Consider the following 16985-nt stretch of genomic DNA (forward strand, 5'->3'; position numbering starts at 1 on the left):
AGGAAAGTTTGAAGACATGTGAATGGTTGAAGGTGAAACCATTCAACAGTATGGTATTAGAATCAAAACCTTTGTCGGAGATATCAAGAGTGCAAGTGGTAAAATGGAAGATTCCACTGTGGTAAGCAAAGTCTTGAGATCCCTATTGTCAGTCTATGCAATAAGGGTTGCTGCTATTCAGGAGTTGAGATCAACAGACAAGACTAAGGTATCCTTGGACTCCATCATAGCAAAGTTGACAGCCTATGAGCTAAATAGTTTTGATGGCAGTGTTCAAAAGACTGAATCAGCTTTTAGAGCTTCTATTGTACCATCCAGGAAAGGAAAAGAAGCAATCACTAGTGGTGAACCAAGACAGAGCAGAGTAATGGATGATGAGGAGTTTCTAATGGAATTTGAAGCTCTTCTTGCTAGGAAATTTCCAAAAGGAATTGGTAAATACAGAGGTAAGCTCCCTTTGAAATGTTTTTTGTGTAACCGAATAGGACATATTGCTATGATCTATCCTAATAGTGACAATAAGGATAAACCGGAAAGATTCAGGGAATTCAAAGGAGGAAATCGGAGAAACTATTTTGTTGCAGTTGATAAAGGTGTCACAGATGAGGAATCAAAAGATGAAGAGAATGAAGACATTGTGTCTGTTGTTGTAAAGGAAGATGTGTCAGACAAGAAGGCTCTTGTCTCCGGCTTTGATAATTCCAATGAGTGGATTATTGACAGTAGTTGCTCACACCATATGACTGGTGATCAGAGAAAGTTTCTATCCTTGGAAGAGTATGATGGTGGTGTGGTTCATTTTGGCAATGATGCACCATGTATGGTTAAAGGAAAAGGGTCCATCTCTCTGAATGGAAAGAGTAGTGCTGACAATGTGTATTGGGTTGATGGTCTCAAACACAACCTTCTGAGTGTTGCCGAGTTGAATGACAGTGGCCTCACTCTAGAATTCAAGAATGGAATCTGCAGAATCAAAGGAAAAGATGGTGAATTGGTGGCCACCAGCATGCAGACCAAAGGTAACCTATTTCATCTGAATGCAAATATAAGTACATGTCTTATGGCTAAGTTTGATGATAGTTGGATATGGCATAGGAGACTCTACCATGTAAACTTTGATAACATTGTGAAGGCTAGTAAGATCAAGGCAGTTAGAGGGTTGTTGGTGCTAAGCAAACCAGATAATACCTTGTGCAGAGAGTGTCAATTAGGGAAAATGTCTTCCTCAACCTTTAAAGGTAAATCTTTCACTGCTGACAACTTGCTTGATCTTGTGCATACTGATTTGTGTGGTCCTATGAAAACTAGAAGTGTGCAGGGTGATAGGTACTTCATGATTCTCACTGATGACTACTCAAGAATGATGTGGGTCACATTCTTGAAAGACAAGTCTGAAGCCTTTGTGAAGTTCAAAGCTTTCAGAGCATTAGTGGAGAAGGAAAGTGGTAAAAGGATCAAGTGTCGCAGAACTGATCAAGGAGGGGAATTCACTTCCAGTGAATTCAACAAGTATTGTGAAGAATCTGGCATCAAGAGGCAGCTGTCTGCCCCCCGGACTCCATAGTAGAATGGCCTAGCAGAGAGGAATAACCGGACTGTGGTTGAAGCAGCTAGAACCATGTTGATTCAAGGAAAAGTAGCTCACACCTTTTGGAGAGAAGCAGTAAGCACTACAGTCTACACAATGAACCGGGTACTCATCAAGAAAGGTAAGGATAAAACTCCTTATGAGTATTGGACCAGTAAGACACCTGTGGTTAGCTACTTTAGGGTATTTGGTAGCAAATGTTACATCAAGAGGAGTGAACATCAGGGCAAGTTTGAAGCTAAATGTGATGAGGGAATATTCCTAAGATATTCCACCAAGAGTAAATCTCTCAAGTGTTTCAACAATAGGACTCAGAGAATTATGGAAAGTATCAATGTGAGAGTTGATGAAACCTCTGAGAAATCAGAAGAAACAGGCAGTGAGCAAGCTGTAAATGAACTGGTTGCAACCTTCTGGGAACCGGTTGTCAGTCAACCAAGTACCAATAATAGTGTTCCTAAACCGATGAATGTTGATACTGATGAAGATGAGGATGAAGAGGAAAAGCAAGAAGAACCAGTCAAGACTATTCCTCGGTATGTCAAGCTGAATCATGATCCTAAGCAGATCATAGGAGATAAGGATGCAGGAATCCTTACAAGAAGAAAGATCAGAGAAAACTCATGTTTGATCTCTGAATTTGAGCCTAAGTCATTCCAAGAGGCTCATAAAAGATGAAGACCAGATCAAGGCAATGGAAGAGGAACTTGACCAGATAGAGAAAAATGGTACATGGTCCTTGGTACCCAGACCGAAACATAAAAATGTCATTGGCACCAAATGGGTGTTCAGAAACAAGCTGAATGAGGATGGCATAGTGATTAGGAACAAAGCCAGATTGGTGTGCAAAGGATATGCTCAAGAAGAAGGAGAAGACTATGGAGAAACCTTTGCTCCTGTAGCCAGATTGGAAGGAGTTCGTATGCTTCTTGCATATGCAGCTTTTAAAGGATTCAAGGTATATCAAATGGATGTAAAATCTACATTCCTAAATGGTGTACTTGAAGAGGAGGTGTATATAGAGCAACCAGATGGGTTTTCCCTATCTGAAGACAGTGATATGGTGTGCAAGCTACATAAAGCCTTATATGGTCTAAAGAAGGCACCTAGAGCATGGTATGAATGTCTACATTCCCATCTTGTGAAGATTGGATTTGAGAGAACAAGTGAAGATAGCAATATCTACTTGAAATCTGAAGGAGATCATATCCTGATCTGTGAAGTTTTTGTTGATGACATTATCTTTGGTGGAGATGACAAGATGAGTCATGAGTTTGCTGATGAGATGAAGGAAGAGTTTGAAATGTCACTCATAGGGGAGATTAAGTTCTTCATTGGACTGTAGATCTAGCAAATGAAAGATGGAATCTTTATCACTCGGTCCAAATATGTCAAAGAGGTGTTGAAGACCTTTGGCATGGAAAATAGCAAACCGGCTGGTACACCGATGGTGACCGGTTGCAAATTATCAAAAGAAGATGATTCTACATTGGTTGATGAGAAGGAATATCAATCAATGATTGGTAAGTTGCATTATGTAGTGCATAGCAAACCAGATATTGCACATGCAGTTGGCATTACTGCAAGGTTCCAGAAAAGTCCAAGAGAATCCCACTTGGTTGCAGTCAAGCGGATTCTTAGGTATCTAAAGGGAACAATTGACAATGGATTGTGGTACCCATACAGCAATGATTTCAACCTGAAAGTATTCACAGATGCTGATTGGGCAGGTAATGTGGATGATCGAAAAAGCACAACTAGTGGTGCATTCTTTCTTGGTGGTAGACTGGTCTAATGGATGAGTAAGAAGCAGAGCTATATCTCTCAGTCTACAACAGAAGTGGAGTATGTTGCAACTTTCATGAACTACACTCAGACAATCTGGATGAAGCATGTATTAGATGGCTTCAAAATCCCTGTATCTGAACCGTTAAGTATATTCTGTGATAACACAAGTGTTATCAATATTTCAAAGAATCCGGTTTTACATTCTAGAACCAAGCATTTTGAGCTTAAGTATCATTTCTTAAGGGAAAAGATTCAGAATAAAGAGATTGCACTGGAACATGTTTCCAGTAAGGAGCAGTTAGCAAACATATTCACCAAGCCTCTCCCAAAGACTACATTTGTGTATTTAAGAGGTGAATTGGGGGTACTGCCCCTTCAGGAGGTAAATTAAAAGTATTTGTTCTACATCAGTCAGGTATTGCATAGTCAAATTTTTTTTGATTGATGTGTTGAAGGATGCTACTCCTCAGGGGGAGCAGCATAATGGAACAGGGATGTTCGTGCCTCCACTTTGGCATTGTTGTCAAAGGGGGAGAAGAAGTGTAGCGGAGAAGATATCTATAGAAATTGGGGAGAAGATGAGTTTGCAGAAAGATATCTTTGTATATTGCCATCAATGCCAAAGGGGGAGATTGTTGGCATTATGTGAATTGGTATGAGGACATAATGATATTGTATGTTGTCATTGATGTCAATATGTGATATGAAGAGAGAATTGGTATATATGCCAAAGTAAAGTGGTATATTTGTTCAAGGTGAACCGGCATGTAGTCATGGGAACCAGCACATGGAAGCATTGTATGACTACCGGTTGGTAGGTAGTTTCCACTTCAGGATTCCTAGTTGGAGTATCTTAAGCCTATGTGACTCAATCGGTGATCTTTATGTGATGAAGTTAGCATGATAACGAAGAACAGATAGTGCTGCCATGTAAGCCTTCTGTGCGTGAAAGATCTTGCATAAAGAAGAGTGTTCCTGTAGCATCCTAAAATTGCGACACTTGCAATTTCGACTGCATTTCGGTCTTCACGATGGCGACGCAACACGCAACCTGAATGGAGACCCCGAAACATGTTTACGACACTAAAAACTGCATTTTCTTGCACCCTGGCCTGAACCTCCTTTGCACCCTGCTGTCCCGGGAGGTGGGACCAGAGCGCCTAGCGCCCTGGTCCCCCAAGACCATGGCGCCCAGCGCCCTGGTCCCCCAAGACCATGGCGCCCAGCGCTCTGGTCCCTGGCCCTATTTTGGGCCCGGTCTCCTATGGGACTTCGGGTCTTTTTGTTTGCAAATTGGAAAATTAACATTTCTTGGTCGGCCTAAGGTCGGAAAAATCAGTCTATCAACCCTAATTGACAAGTATATAAACTACATTTTCCTCTTTCATTCGACATGATGGAAAAGGTGTGGAAACTATACTCAAACATTCAAGCATTCAAGCATTCAAGCATTCCCTCTAAGTCTCCATTCAAGGCTAAGTGTTGCATTCAAGACAAGGATTCAACCATTGAAGAGGAGATCACTTACTACATGCTACATACAACATACTACATACAACAAACAACAACATCTATACCTTCGCACATAAGGATACAAACATCCTTACAACAAGGTATTAGTACTTGTTTTACATTACAATCATTTACATTTACAGCATTTCTCATTACTTGGTTAATTCCAAAACCGGGGTTTGACCTAAAGGCAAACCCCTAATCCCTAACCCCCCAATCGTCTTCGCTTTTCTGTGTGTAGGTTGCAGGTACGTGGCTGAAATTGAAGATCTAGAATCCTTGTGCAGAGACGAACAGATCCCCCTTCGTTTCGCGGATTTTTCGGAGGACCGTGTGCCCACCGGGCGCCATCGTCCCGTCAACTTTTGCTCAAAATTGCAGGACAGTGTCGTATCGACATTTTACTACTAATTCCAGGCCCACAGCTTCATCCTATATCCCTATCTTAGTTTATAAGTGAATCTTTCTCACTTTCTATGCATTCCTAGCTTAATTCTTCTATCAACATTCTTTACAAAAGAGGGTAGCCTTGCTGTCTTAACCCTTGAAACACATTTTGCATCCAATCTTGCATGGTGTGGGATTGGATCTTGTGGGTTTCAACCCCTCTTTTGAATGTAAAGTCTCCCAAGTGAAAACCATCAACCCTAGCAACCTCCCTTCTCTCTCCTTGGAGTTGGAAGAGGGGAGAGCAACTAGGGTTCGACCGATTTTCCTCTTTACATTTTGGTGAACCCGACGTGAACATCCTTTCTGATTATTCATGGTTAGATCTGAAAATTGGATTCCTTGATTGCATTTCCATGTTTGATCTTTTACAAATTTTGGAGGTTAATTACATAAAAACCCTAAATTTTCTTTTTGAAAATTGAACTTGTGAAATATTTAATTGTTAATGCTTGTTTTAGATCTGCTCTTCTATTACAAATTATCAATTCATATTTGTGCTTTAATTTTGAAAATTAAGTGGTTAAGTGTCAAAACCCTAATTTTTGAAACCCTCTTGATTCAACCTTTGTCCGACAATTTCACTGATCAAAACATCTCCAAATCAGCTGTAACTTTGGATTTCGCAATAAAATCACAATATCTTTCATCCTTGAAAATTTGGAAAAAAGTTGCGAGGACCATGTGCACTCCGAGCGCCATCGTCCCCGACATTTTTTTTGAAATTTCAGGAGCAAGATCTTACTGTATTTTTCTGCTAAAATCCAGAATTTTGGCTGATTTTATCAATTATAACACTTTCAAAATTACAGTCAAAGTTGGTCTTGTGATTGCTTGGATTAAGGCCTCTAAACATTCAAAAATTGTTGAAATTGAAATTTTTTGTCAAAATTGTGTTCTTACTGTCCTAAATCTGAAAAGTGTGTTTGCATTCATTCGAAATTTCAGTGCTCTACTCAAATTCTTGCAATTTGTGACTTTTGAAATTAAGCGCTTAATTACAACAACTTTGATTTCCGCTTTCAAAATTGAATTTTGCGTGAAATTGAGTCAATTTTTAAATTTCAAAATTTGCATTGCTCTTGACATTCCCTCTAAAATCATAAAATTCAAAATTTCAGTTTCCCTCTCTTTTTCAAAATTCAAAATTTTGCATTTTTCGACAATCTTGGTAGGGTTCAATTTTGAAATTGCAACTTTAATTTGGCCTATCTACAGATCGTAAAATCACTCAATTTTTTCAGATTAGCTCTAAAATCATCATACCTTTCACCCCTGCAAATTTCAAAAAAAGTTGTCGGGACCATGTGCACTCCGAGCGCCACGGTCCCTGACATTTTTTCTGAAATTTCGGGAGATTGTCCTGATTGCATTTAACAGCTTAAATCTAGAAGATTGGCTGATTTTACTGAAATTTGCTACCTCTAAAATCAAAATTTTCTCTCCCTCTCTAGTGCATGAGTTTTACAACAATAAGCCCTACTTACACTATTCCCGTTAGACGAAGCCGTAGAATTAAGTCTTTCCGAGGTTTAACTACTGAGGAGATGGAACCTAATTTGAATAGCCTTTTTAACGAGGACATGGGTAATTCCTCTAATCCTCCTAATGATGAAGAAGCTCTCCATGAGGTTTCTGTAGAACAACTTTCAAAATTGGATAACCAATTTGACGATTTTCGACAATGGATGTCTCAAGAATACCCTGATAGTCAAGCTCTTCCTTTAATTGAGGGTCTAAAACATATGCTTCAAAGTGATAAGAATGGAATTGATATTTTGCGTGGTATTGCACACATTGTGGATTCGAATGTGATGCCTATAAAGATTTGTGCTGAAACTTTAGGTTATACACAACCTCCCACTCAAGTTAATCATTCTGCTCCTTTGACAACTTCTATTGCTAGCATACCTACCTTTACATCAAACATAATGACTACTTCAGTACAAGACATTCCTCCTGTGATCACTAGTCATGGGGGCAATCCTTCTTCTTCAATTAACCCTATTCCTTCATTCAATCCAACTTCTTCATTCATCCCTTCAATGAGTGTTCCTATTACATCTCCGCAAATGAACATGACGCAAGGGGGCAATTCATTTAACCATTCCATTCCTCCTTGTAGTGTTCCTCCTGTCCAATCCTCTCCTATGACTAACTATCATAGTGTCCCACCACCTTACTCTTTACCTTCTTTCAATAACATAACACCTCCATCTCAATCTAACACATCTAATATGAACTCTTCGACTGAAGCGACCATTAATAATCTTGCACAAACTGTCTCTTCTTTACAGCAACAAATTGCCTCTATGAATCAATCTAAGTTTAGTGTGCCCACATTTGATGTTGCGAGCCCACTTTCTCTTGACATTGTTCGAGCTATCCCTCCTAAACATGTTGAAATTCCGCATTTGGAGCTTTATAATGGTAAAGGTGATCCTCTAACACATGTTAAGACTTTTCAAACAATATGTACTGATTTTGCTTATGACCAAAGGTTGCTTGCAAAACTGTTTACTAGAACATTAAGAGACAAAGCCCTACAATGGTATTGCTCATTGCCTTCTTATTCTATTACTTCTTTCGAACAACTTGCAAATGCTTTCATTCAACAATTTCAAAACAATATAAGTCCTAAAGTTACTTTGATTGATTTAATGCATTGTAAACAAGGTGTTAAAGAAAAAGTGACTGATTTCATTGGTAGATATAAGCATTTGTATGCTCAAATTTCTTTTCCAGTGCCTGACAATGATATTCAAAGAATCTTTATTTCTAATTTACAAAAAGATATTCAAGACAAACTTCTGTTTTCTGAGTTTACTTCTTTCCAACAGTTGTGTGCAACTCTTCACAATTATCAACTGACTGTGAGTCAAATGGAACAATCACATCCTATGGCTCCGAGTGATAAGGGTGATAGCAGTCAACAACCATTTGGGAAGTTTAAACCGAACAGAGATTCCATCAAATTCAATGAAAACATCATCAACAACAATGTAAATGTAGCATCAGGTGTGCCTCCTATTTCTAAATTTTTCAAGAAAGAAAGAAAGTATACTCCTTTGAATGAATCATTTCATAGTATTATGAATAAGTTATTGGAACAAAATGTTCTTACTCTTCCTCCTATAAGGCAAATAGATCCTGCAAAGATTACTTCACCTTATTTTGATAACAAATCTTTTTGTCAATTTCATCGTCAGCCTGGGCATGATACTGAAAAATGTTTTTCTTTAAAGGGTAAAATTCAAGATTTGATTAATAATAATACTATCTCTGTTTCTGGAGTGAATGATAAAGGCAACAAATCTGTAGCTCCTCCTAACCAAAATCTTCAGATTTTTACTGATCCATTACCTTCTCATACCTCTAATGCGATTGAGGCTAATGATTCCTCTCTCTCATCTGATGGTCTTGTGTCTATGACTCTGAATGTGATTAACTTTGTAGAGCAGCAAGAAAACCCTAAAGAACCTTCCATCACATTTGATTCTAGTGAAACTATCAGGGCACCTGATGGTCCTTTATACATAGTTGCAAAAGTTAAGAATACACCTTGCCGTGGAGTGCTTATTGATCCTTCATGCATGGTTAATGTTATTACTGAGGAATTTCTTTTTACTTTGCAATTGATTCAAGTGATCTATGACAAAACAGATGTGATTGTGAAATTATTTGATGCATTTTCTTCTCCTGCAATTGGTTCTATTACATTACCTATTGAAGTTCATAACAAATCCCTTGATGTGAACTTTGCTATTATTCCTTCATCCGAACAATTTCGTGTGAAGCTTGGCTATCCTTGGCTATCTTCCATGAAAGCTATTGCTTCTCCTATTCATAAGTGTTTGAAATTTCCCCATAATGGTGAAGTTGTTACTGTCAATCATAGTCTCTTTAAACCAGCTGAAAGAACTTCTAGTGTTCCTATTGATTATTTTCGGCCTAAACAATTCCAATCCCTTCCTCCGCGAAGTGATCATCTTTTCAAATCTTATCAAAAATGGAAACCAGATATGATCCTATCTTTAAGTGAACCTAGAACACCTAAACTTGACATTCCTATCGTTCTTGAGAAGGAAGTTCTTCCTTTGAAAGATAAAACTAATGTCTTTCCTCAAGAAGATTCCCAACCCATCCCTATGGATGTGACTATGTCTATGCCTAATAAATCTTCTAAAAGTAGACCTATACCTCCTCGTCATGATGGACTTGGTCTCCTTCCTAAACCAAATATTCCTCCTTTATATGGAGTAGTTCCTCCTCCTTCCTTTTATAGAGAGAAGAGACCTTCTTCTTCTCCTATTATCCAGCCTAAGAGACCACAACCTAAACACCCAAGTGATAAGGATGAGAACATTCCTCCTCGTCAATCTTCTCCACTTCCTACTAAGACTAGACGAAATCGTTATGCACGTGAACGCTGACGAAAGCGTCGTCTTAGGGCTCAAGCAGCTGCTTCTCAAACTTCCCAATCTCCAAAAACACCTTCAACAAGCATTATTCCATTTTCTCCTCAGCAAGAAATTGAGCCTAAATCTCCTAAACATAAGATGCATGATGGTCTTGATCCTGTGCAAGTTAAAGATCCTATTTTTATAAATCTTGATGATGCTATAGATGAAAATTTTATTCATGATGAAAATGTTACTCCTCTTGCTTCTGATAGTGAATATGAACTTGTTGATATTGATAACCATTTATCTAATGAATTTTCTAAAGCACTTATCATAGCTCCTAGACAAGAACAATGTGGCTTGGAACATGAACATAGCCCTTGTTTGGATCTTGTGATAGCTCCATCTGCTGTGTTGGATGTTCCTCCTCTAGCGTGTTCCCTGCCTTCCCGAAACATTGATCAGCAAGATCGGGGGGTAGATGACGTGCTAGACTAGTTTCATTAGCATAGCAGATTCTCTCCTCCTCTCTTGTGTTACTTCTTCTATGTGTTATTCTCATTCTTCTATTTTGTTGTCCTTAGTGTTGTCTACTTGAGGACGATGCAAAGCATTGAGATCTCTTTTGGTCTCTCTCATGTTGACTCAAAAGACACATGTGTTCCCTTCTTCTAGGTGACCTTCCTTGATTGGGGAATGAAGAACAATTATGCATACATACATATGATATATATACATGACTTATCATACGGCATACTGACCCCGAGGAAAGCGAAGTCACCTCGTGCTTTGTGTTTTGTGTCTATTATCCTTGGGTTTATCTCACACTTGGGGGCTAAATCTTTGTGATAACGTGCTCCTTTCCTTTCTCATTTCTTATGTGTATCACTACGTTAAAACAATCACCCCCGTTGAGGCGTGTGCGATCGCTTTAACGTAGGGGGGCATACACCCTGTTTATCTCTTCAAGATACTTGAAAATTTCTTGGCGAACTTAGCTTTGCCTTGAAAATTTTTGGTATTTTTCTTGCATGACTCATAGTGAGGGAACCTTACTACTGACAGTCATGGTTCTCCCTCGTGATCTTCCCTTTTACTTTGTCAATCGAAGTCGTAAGATCCTTAGTCCACTGGGGGCTTGGTGTGTCTTGCCTCCTTGACGTGGTGAAAGTCTTTCAATGTTGTTTCCTTGTACTTTACCAGAAGTATGAGCATACATACTCCCGCTAAAGTGGGGGCTAAATGTAGCGTCCTAAAATTGTGACACTTGCAATTTCGACTGCATTTCGGTCTTCACGATGGCGACGCAACACGCAACCTGAATGGAGACCCCGAAACCTGTTTACGACACTAAAAACTACATTTTCTTGCACCCTGGCCTGAACCTCCTTTGCACCCTGTTGTCCCGGGAGGTGGGACCAGAGCGCCCAGCGCCCTGGTTCCTGGCCCTATTTTGGGTCCGGTCTCCTATGGGACTTCGGGTCTTTTTGTTTGCAAATTGGAAAATTAACATTTCTTGGTCGGCCTAAGGTCGAAAAAATCAGTCTATCAACCCTAATTGACAAGTATATAAACTACATTTTCCTCTTTCATTCGACATGATGGAAAAGGCGTGGAAACTATACTCAAACATTCAAGCATTCAAGCATTCAAGCATTCCCTCTAAGTCTCCATTCAAGGCTAAGTGTTGCATTCAAGACAAGGATTCAACCATTGAAGAGGAGATCACTTACTACATGCTACATACAACATACTACATACAACAAACAACAACATCTATACCTTCGCACATAAGGATACAAACATCCTTACAACAAGGTATTAGTACTTGTTTTACATTACAATCATTTACATTTATAGCATTTCTCATTACTTGGTTAATTCCAAAACCGGAGTTTGACCTAAAGGCAAACCCCTAATCCCTAACCCCCCAATCGTCTTCGCTTTTCTGTGTGTAGGTTGCAGGTACGCGGCTGAAATTGAAGATCTGGAATCCTTGTGCAGAGATGAACAGATCCCCCTTCGTTTCGCGGATTTTTCGGAGGACCGTGTGCACGCCGGGCGCCATCGTCCCGTCAACTTTTGCTCAAAATTGCAGGACAGCGCCGTATCGACATTTTACTGCTAATTCCAGGTCCGCAGCTTCATCCTATATCCCTATCTCAGTTTATAAGCGAATCTTTCTCACTTTCTATGCATTCCTAGCTTAATTCTTCTATCAACATTCTTTACAAAAGAGGGTAGCCTTGCTGTCTTAACCCTTGAAACGCATTTAGCATCCAATCTTGCATGGTGTGGGATTGGATCTTGTGGGTTTCAACCCCTCTTTTGAATGTAAAGTCTCCCAAGTGAAAACCATCAACCCTAGCAACCTCCCTTCTCTCTCCTTGGAGTTGGAAGAGGGGAGAGCAACTAGGGTTCGACCGATTTTCCGCTTTACAGTTCCTATCTACCTTAGGAATGTGGGAAGTTTGTAAACGGTGATAACATGTGATGGGTTATCAGCTGCCATGAAATCAATGGAAAACAAACGATGGAGAATGTCTTAAGATTGGATCAAGACTGTTGCATTCAATACAGTATGATCAACAGTCAGGATTGAACCATTTGAATTCCTTAACCTAACAGGTCTAGGGTTTAGGGTTTATGCTACTGATCTATCTGTTGTCCTATAAGGTCGATGTTGTGATTCTTTCAGAGTTTGTTGGCAAAAGTTGTGTGTGTGTATCTAAGAGAAGAGATACGTGATTCTTGCCAGACTAGAGGAGAGAAGTCATATCTGCAGAGTGTAAGTGCAGAAGGTGAAGAGGAGCTTAAGCAGATCTACATTGGCATTGAGTGTTATTATCAGGTCATTGATATACCTGTTGATCTTTAACCACTTCAACAGTTGTGAAATCCCCTAACAGGGTAGCCTTAACCGGCTTGTTGAAAATCCTCTAACAAGGTAACTCGAAGCTACTGAGTCATTGATATCCTTTAGCTATTGAGTTCTTGAAATCCTTTAACAAGGTACCCTTAATAGGGTTTAACCCTTAACCAGGTATTGTAGCCATCCCTTAACCGGGTGATCCCTAACAGGATCGGTTCCCAACAGAACCTATTGTATCCGTCTTTAACCAGACAAGGCTCCTAACAGAGCGGACTTCCAAAAAGTTCAAAAACAAGCTTGTGGGTATTCATCCCCATCGTGGTTTTTCCCAGTTGGGTTTCCACGTGAAAATATGTGTGTCATGTGTGATGTTATGATTGTTTTCTGATTAAGTGGTGATGCATGTTGATCTTGTTGTAATATGTACATCTTTGATGGTAGATTGCCTGTCCATGCATTAGAGTGAAATGGGAATGAAGAGTTAGATTATATGAGAAGATAAGTGTCAACCAGTCTTTGCTCGTCTTAGTTACACTGGGTTTTGTCGATTGAACTCTGTTGAAGGACCGGTGCTACTGTTTGTCTGTCAGTGCATAAGTGTTAGTTGACAAACCGGTTTAAGGTTGAGTTTTGGCATGTACTGATTCACCCCCCCCCCCCCCCCCCCTCTCAGTACCGGTTTGGTACTATTCGTTCATCATTAAGTTATCAAGAATGTCATTCAGAAGAATCTTTAATATGCATTTATGGGTTTTAGGATCAATTGAGTAATCAATTAGGTGATCTTTTTGGTTGTCTTATTCAAGGGGCTCTTATAAAATCCTAACAGACAACCATGATTTTTTTGTTGTTTTGATTATGAATATGCTTGCAAGTTGCCCAAGAAAATATATGACTTTATGAAATGTTATTTTTAGCTATTAACAGCTCAATGCACACATATTTTAGATTATAAACCCAGACTAATTCAATAAATTACAAGCTTATATGTCTCCAACTACTATTTGTATTCTCCTTCAAGAAAGTTATATGTATCAATAATAATTCAATTGTATTATCATGTATAACAAAGTTTGAAATACTATAATAAAAATAAACTAACCTAATCTAATGATATGATAAAAAAATACAAAAGAAAGGTGAGAGTGAAAAAGAGAGGATGGGCCAACATTAGAAAAAAATCATTGAATAACTATTACATTATTTGATTAATTCATATTCAATCAAATTACCAAAAGATTCAGTCACAAAATAAATTAATTATCTATGAAATAAAAAATATACAATCACTCTATTTTAAATTTATGTTTGTTAAAATTACAAATATAATTAAATTAATCACATAAAATAATTACCATCAACAAACTTTCACTAATATAAAACACATTCTAGAATAATATAACAAAACCTATTAATTGATGAAATAGCGAAATGAATAAAGAGCAAAAATAAAGTTTAATTATATTATTTGGAGAAAATGATTTGGTCTCTAGCACTTTGAATGGATAAGATTTAATACATAGAAATCCAAGAGTCACGTGATTTATTTTTGAAATTGTGAGGTATTAATGATAATTATATTGACTTTGACCATTGAATTTGATTCACGATATCTACCTAGCTTCTTTTCTTTAAGAATATCCACATCAAATCATATGAATCATAGAAATTTTCTTTGATCATGTTTGACTTCCATGAAAATCACGTTCCCTCTTCACACAATACCTACCTACAATGACTATGATATTGAGATTGCATATTGTGTTAATTTTTTATTATTATGAGAACGTCATTTAATCATTTGCAATAAATAAAAGGAAGTTCACTAGATTGGGAGACCTTCCACATTTGGCAAACTTAATAAATATTGCAAGAACATCATATTGAGATTCCTCCCATAAGGTCCATTGATACCTATAGATACGTGTCAAATTACTTTAATGATAATTATTTATATAAAGTGATATATTTACATTAATAATAAAATTACATATTGAGAATCATAATGAGGATAATATTATAAAAGTATCTAAAGACAACTACTAAACCATAAAATGCGAATTATTTACATATTATATCAATATTTCCATCACTACAAGACATCATTATTCATTGGTACAAACTTCACTTATTTAATATGATATAAAAGAGGATGGTCTCATTCTGGGCAACAATTTGCATGATACATATTTTAGTTCTCTTTGACACATTTTTCTTTATATTTCTTACTACATGTATGTTCTTCAATGCTTTTCACTTAATCTTATCACTTGGAGGGGAATGTTGTCTACTTTAAGCAACTTACATGCATTCATGATTACTTCAATTTCGGAGCAAAAAGGGATACATATTTCATTTTTATCTTATATCTACAATGATCATACATCGTTAAATTTCTCAATTGTCTACCTTTATATTTCCCTTTGTTTCCTTATTATTATGGTTATACTCAATTTATCATGCTTATGCTTATTTTTCTATACCTAGAATTCATGTTATCATGCTCATTTTTATCCCAAAATTTTGCATCTACTTGATTCATGTATACCACTTTACAATACACATAAAATCAAGATGAGGATATTATTACTAACTACATTCTTTGAGGATTTGACATAGGTAATTGAAAGATAAAATTACAAATTGAGTCAAGGCTCTTCAAATGGATGAAGATATGATTAAGAACTAGGTTTAGGTTAATTGCCAAGTTTAATGCAAAAATACACTACGTATACACTAGCCATTTTATTTGGGACAAATGGATCGATATGAATTCAAAATGATGAGGAAACGTACAATGTGTGCACTTTTCACCATTATAATATTATCCATGATTTCTATTTTTAAATATATTTATAACAAAAAATTAAAATGGTTTCTATACTTCATCGAAAATTTAAACTTATTTTTTCTTAATTATCTTAATTATCAAATAATTATAAGTATTTTTTACAATTGTACCTAATATTTTTTTGTGAATAAAGAGGGGATCTATCCATCCATGAAGTAAACAAAATATTAGCTCAAATTCCTAAAACAAATTGCACTAAACCCAATTCCACTTTTTCTAATCACTTAGTTCCTACAATGGGCAAGGTGAGAGCACATATAGTAAAATCGAGGATAGAGGAAAGTTAATTAAAAAGTGTTGGCAGCGAGCTGACCAACTTACAATTTAAAACAATCACAAAACAACTCTAGCCAAATTGTCTGATAGTGAGTGTCAGCAAAGTTGCATCATTAACTCACTTGATTCTGATTCGTTCCATACAAGGCAAAGAAATAAAATAAAATGGGATCTAGTAGTACTATCGCCAAGGATCTATTAAAAAGAAAGTACTTGGAAATGAAATAATCCAACAAAATACCTTTTGAATTATTACAACAATGAATTATGTTCACTAACAAACATATTTGAATCAAACTTAGATACATATTTTCATAATTTTGGATATGATCATTTCATCAAATAGTTGGCATGAAAATAAAAGAAAATAAATTACTACCTAGAATGAGATGTTGAAACCTTTGAATGATGTAAGATGTTGAAGATATCAATTTCTAATTGTTAATCTATTTGTTAACCACTAAAATTATTTGTGTAATTAACAAGAATGACAATAATCAAATAAATATACTGCTGCAAATTGAAATAGATGGATCTATGAGCTGTATGACATAATTTAAAAAAAAGTTAAGGACTAATATAACTGTTATAACAAACTAGTTTACATTAATGACCAATTGTATAGCTACCCAAGAATGGAATAGCAGGCTACAAGCAGTTAAAAAATGTTGCAATTTATATAAATCAATTATTGCAATTTAATAAATCAATTTATTAATAAATTATTTATTAGTAATAAAATATATCAAGTGGCATTGCCACCTTGCTAAAAAAATAAAATTATTCATAGCTATTATCCATCAATATTGCCTTAAAGACAACTTATTTTATGACACTTCTAAACAAAAACTGTGTTTGATTAGTCTGGATGGAGGGAGATCAGGGCTGGACTGCTTGGATTCCGTCTATAGGAGTCAATTGTCATCCTGAGGGTGACATTATTCTCATCTAGCTAGTGGATGATCTTTTTTTTTGTCTTTTTTGCCATTAGTATTTTGGTTAGCAATGATGTAATACTTGCCTATATTGACTATCTTGTTCGCAGTTGGTTATATATGTGATTTTATCTGACTCAGGACATGCCCGACCTCCTTGGACTTGATATGTAACTCTCTGTTTGGACTCCTTTATATTTAATAGAAAAAAAAAACTATTTTTGATTAATAAAAATTATAAAATTGATCAATTCTCAAAAAATTGATAAAAATCTATTTTTTTCTTTTTATTTGACCAACTCTTAAATTGATC

The sequence above is a fragment of the Cryptomeria japonica genome, chromosome 1 (assembly GCF_030272615.1).
Source record: "Cryptomeria japonica chromosome 1, Sugi_1.0, whole genome shotgun sequence".
NCBI classification, from domain to species: Eukaryota; Viridiplantae; Streptophyta; class Pinopsida; order Cupressales; family Cupressaceae; genus Cryptomeria; species Cryptomeria japonica.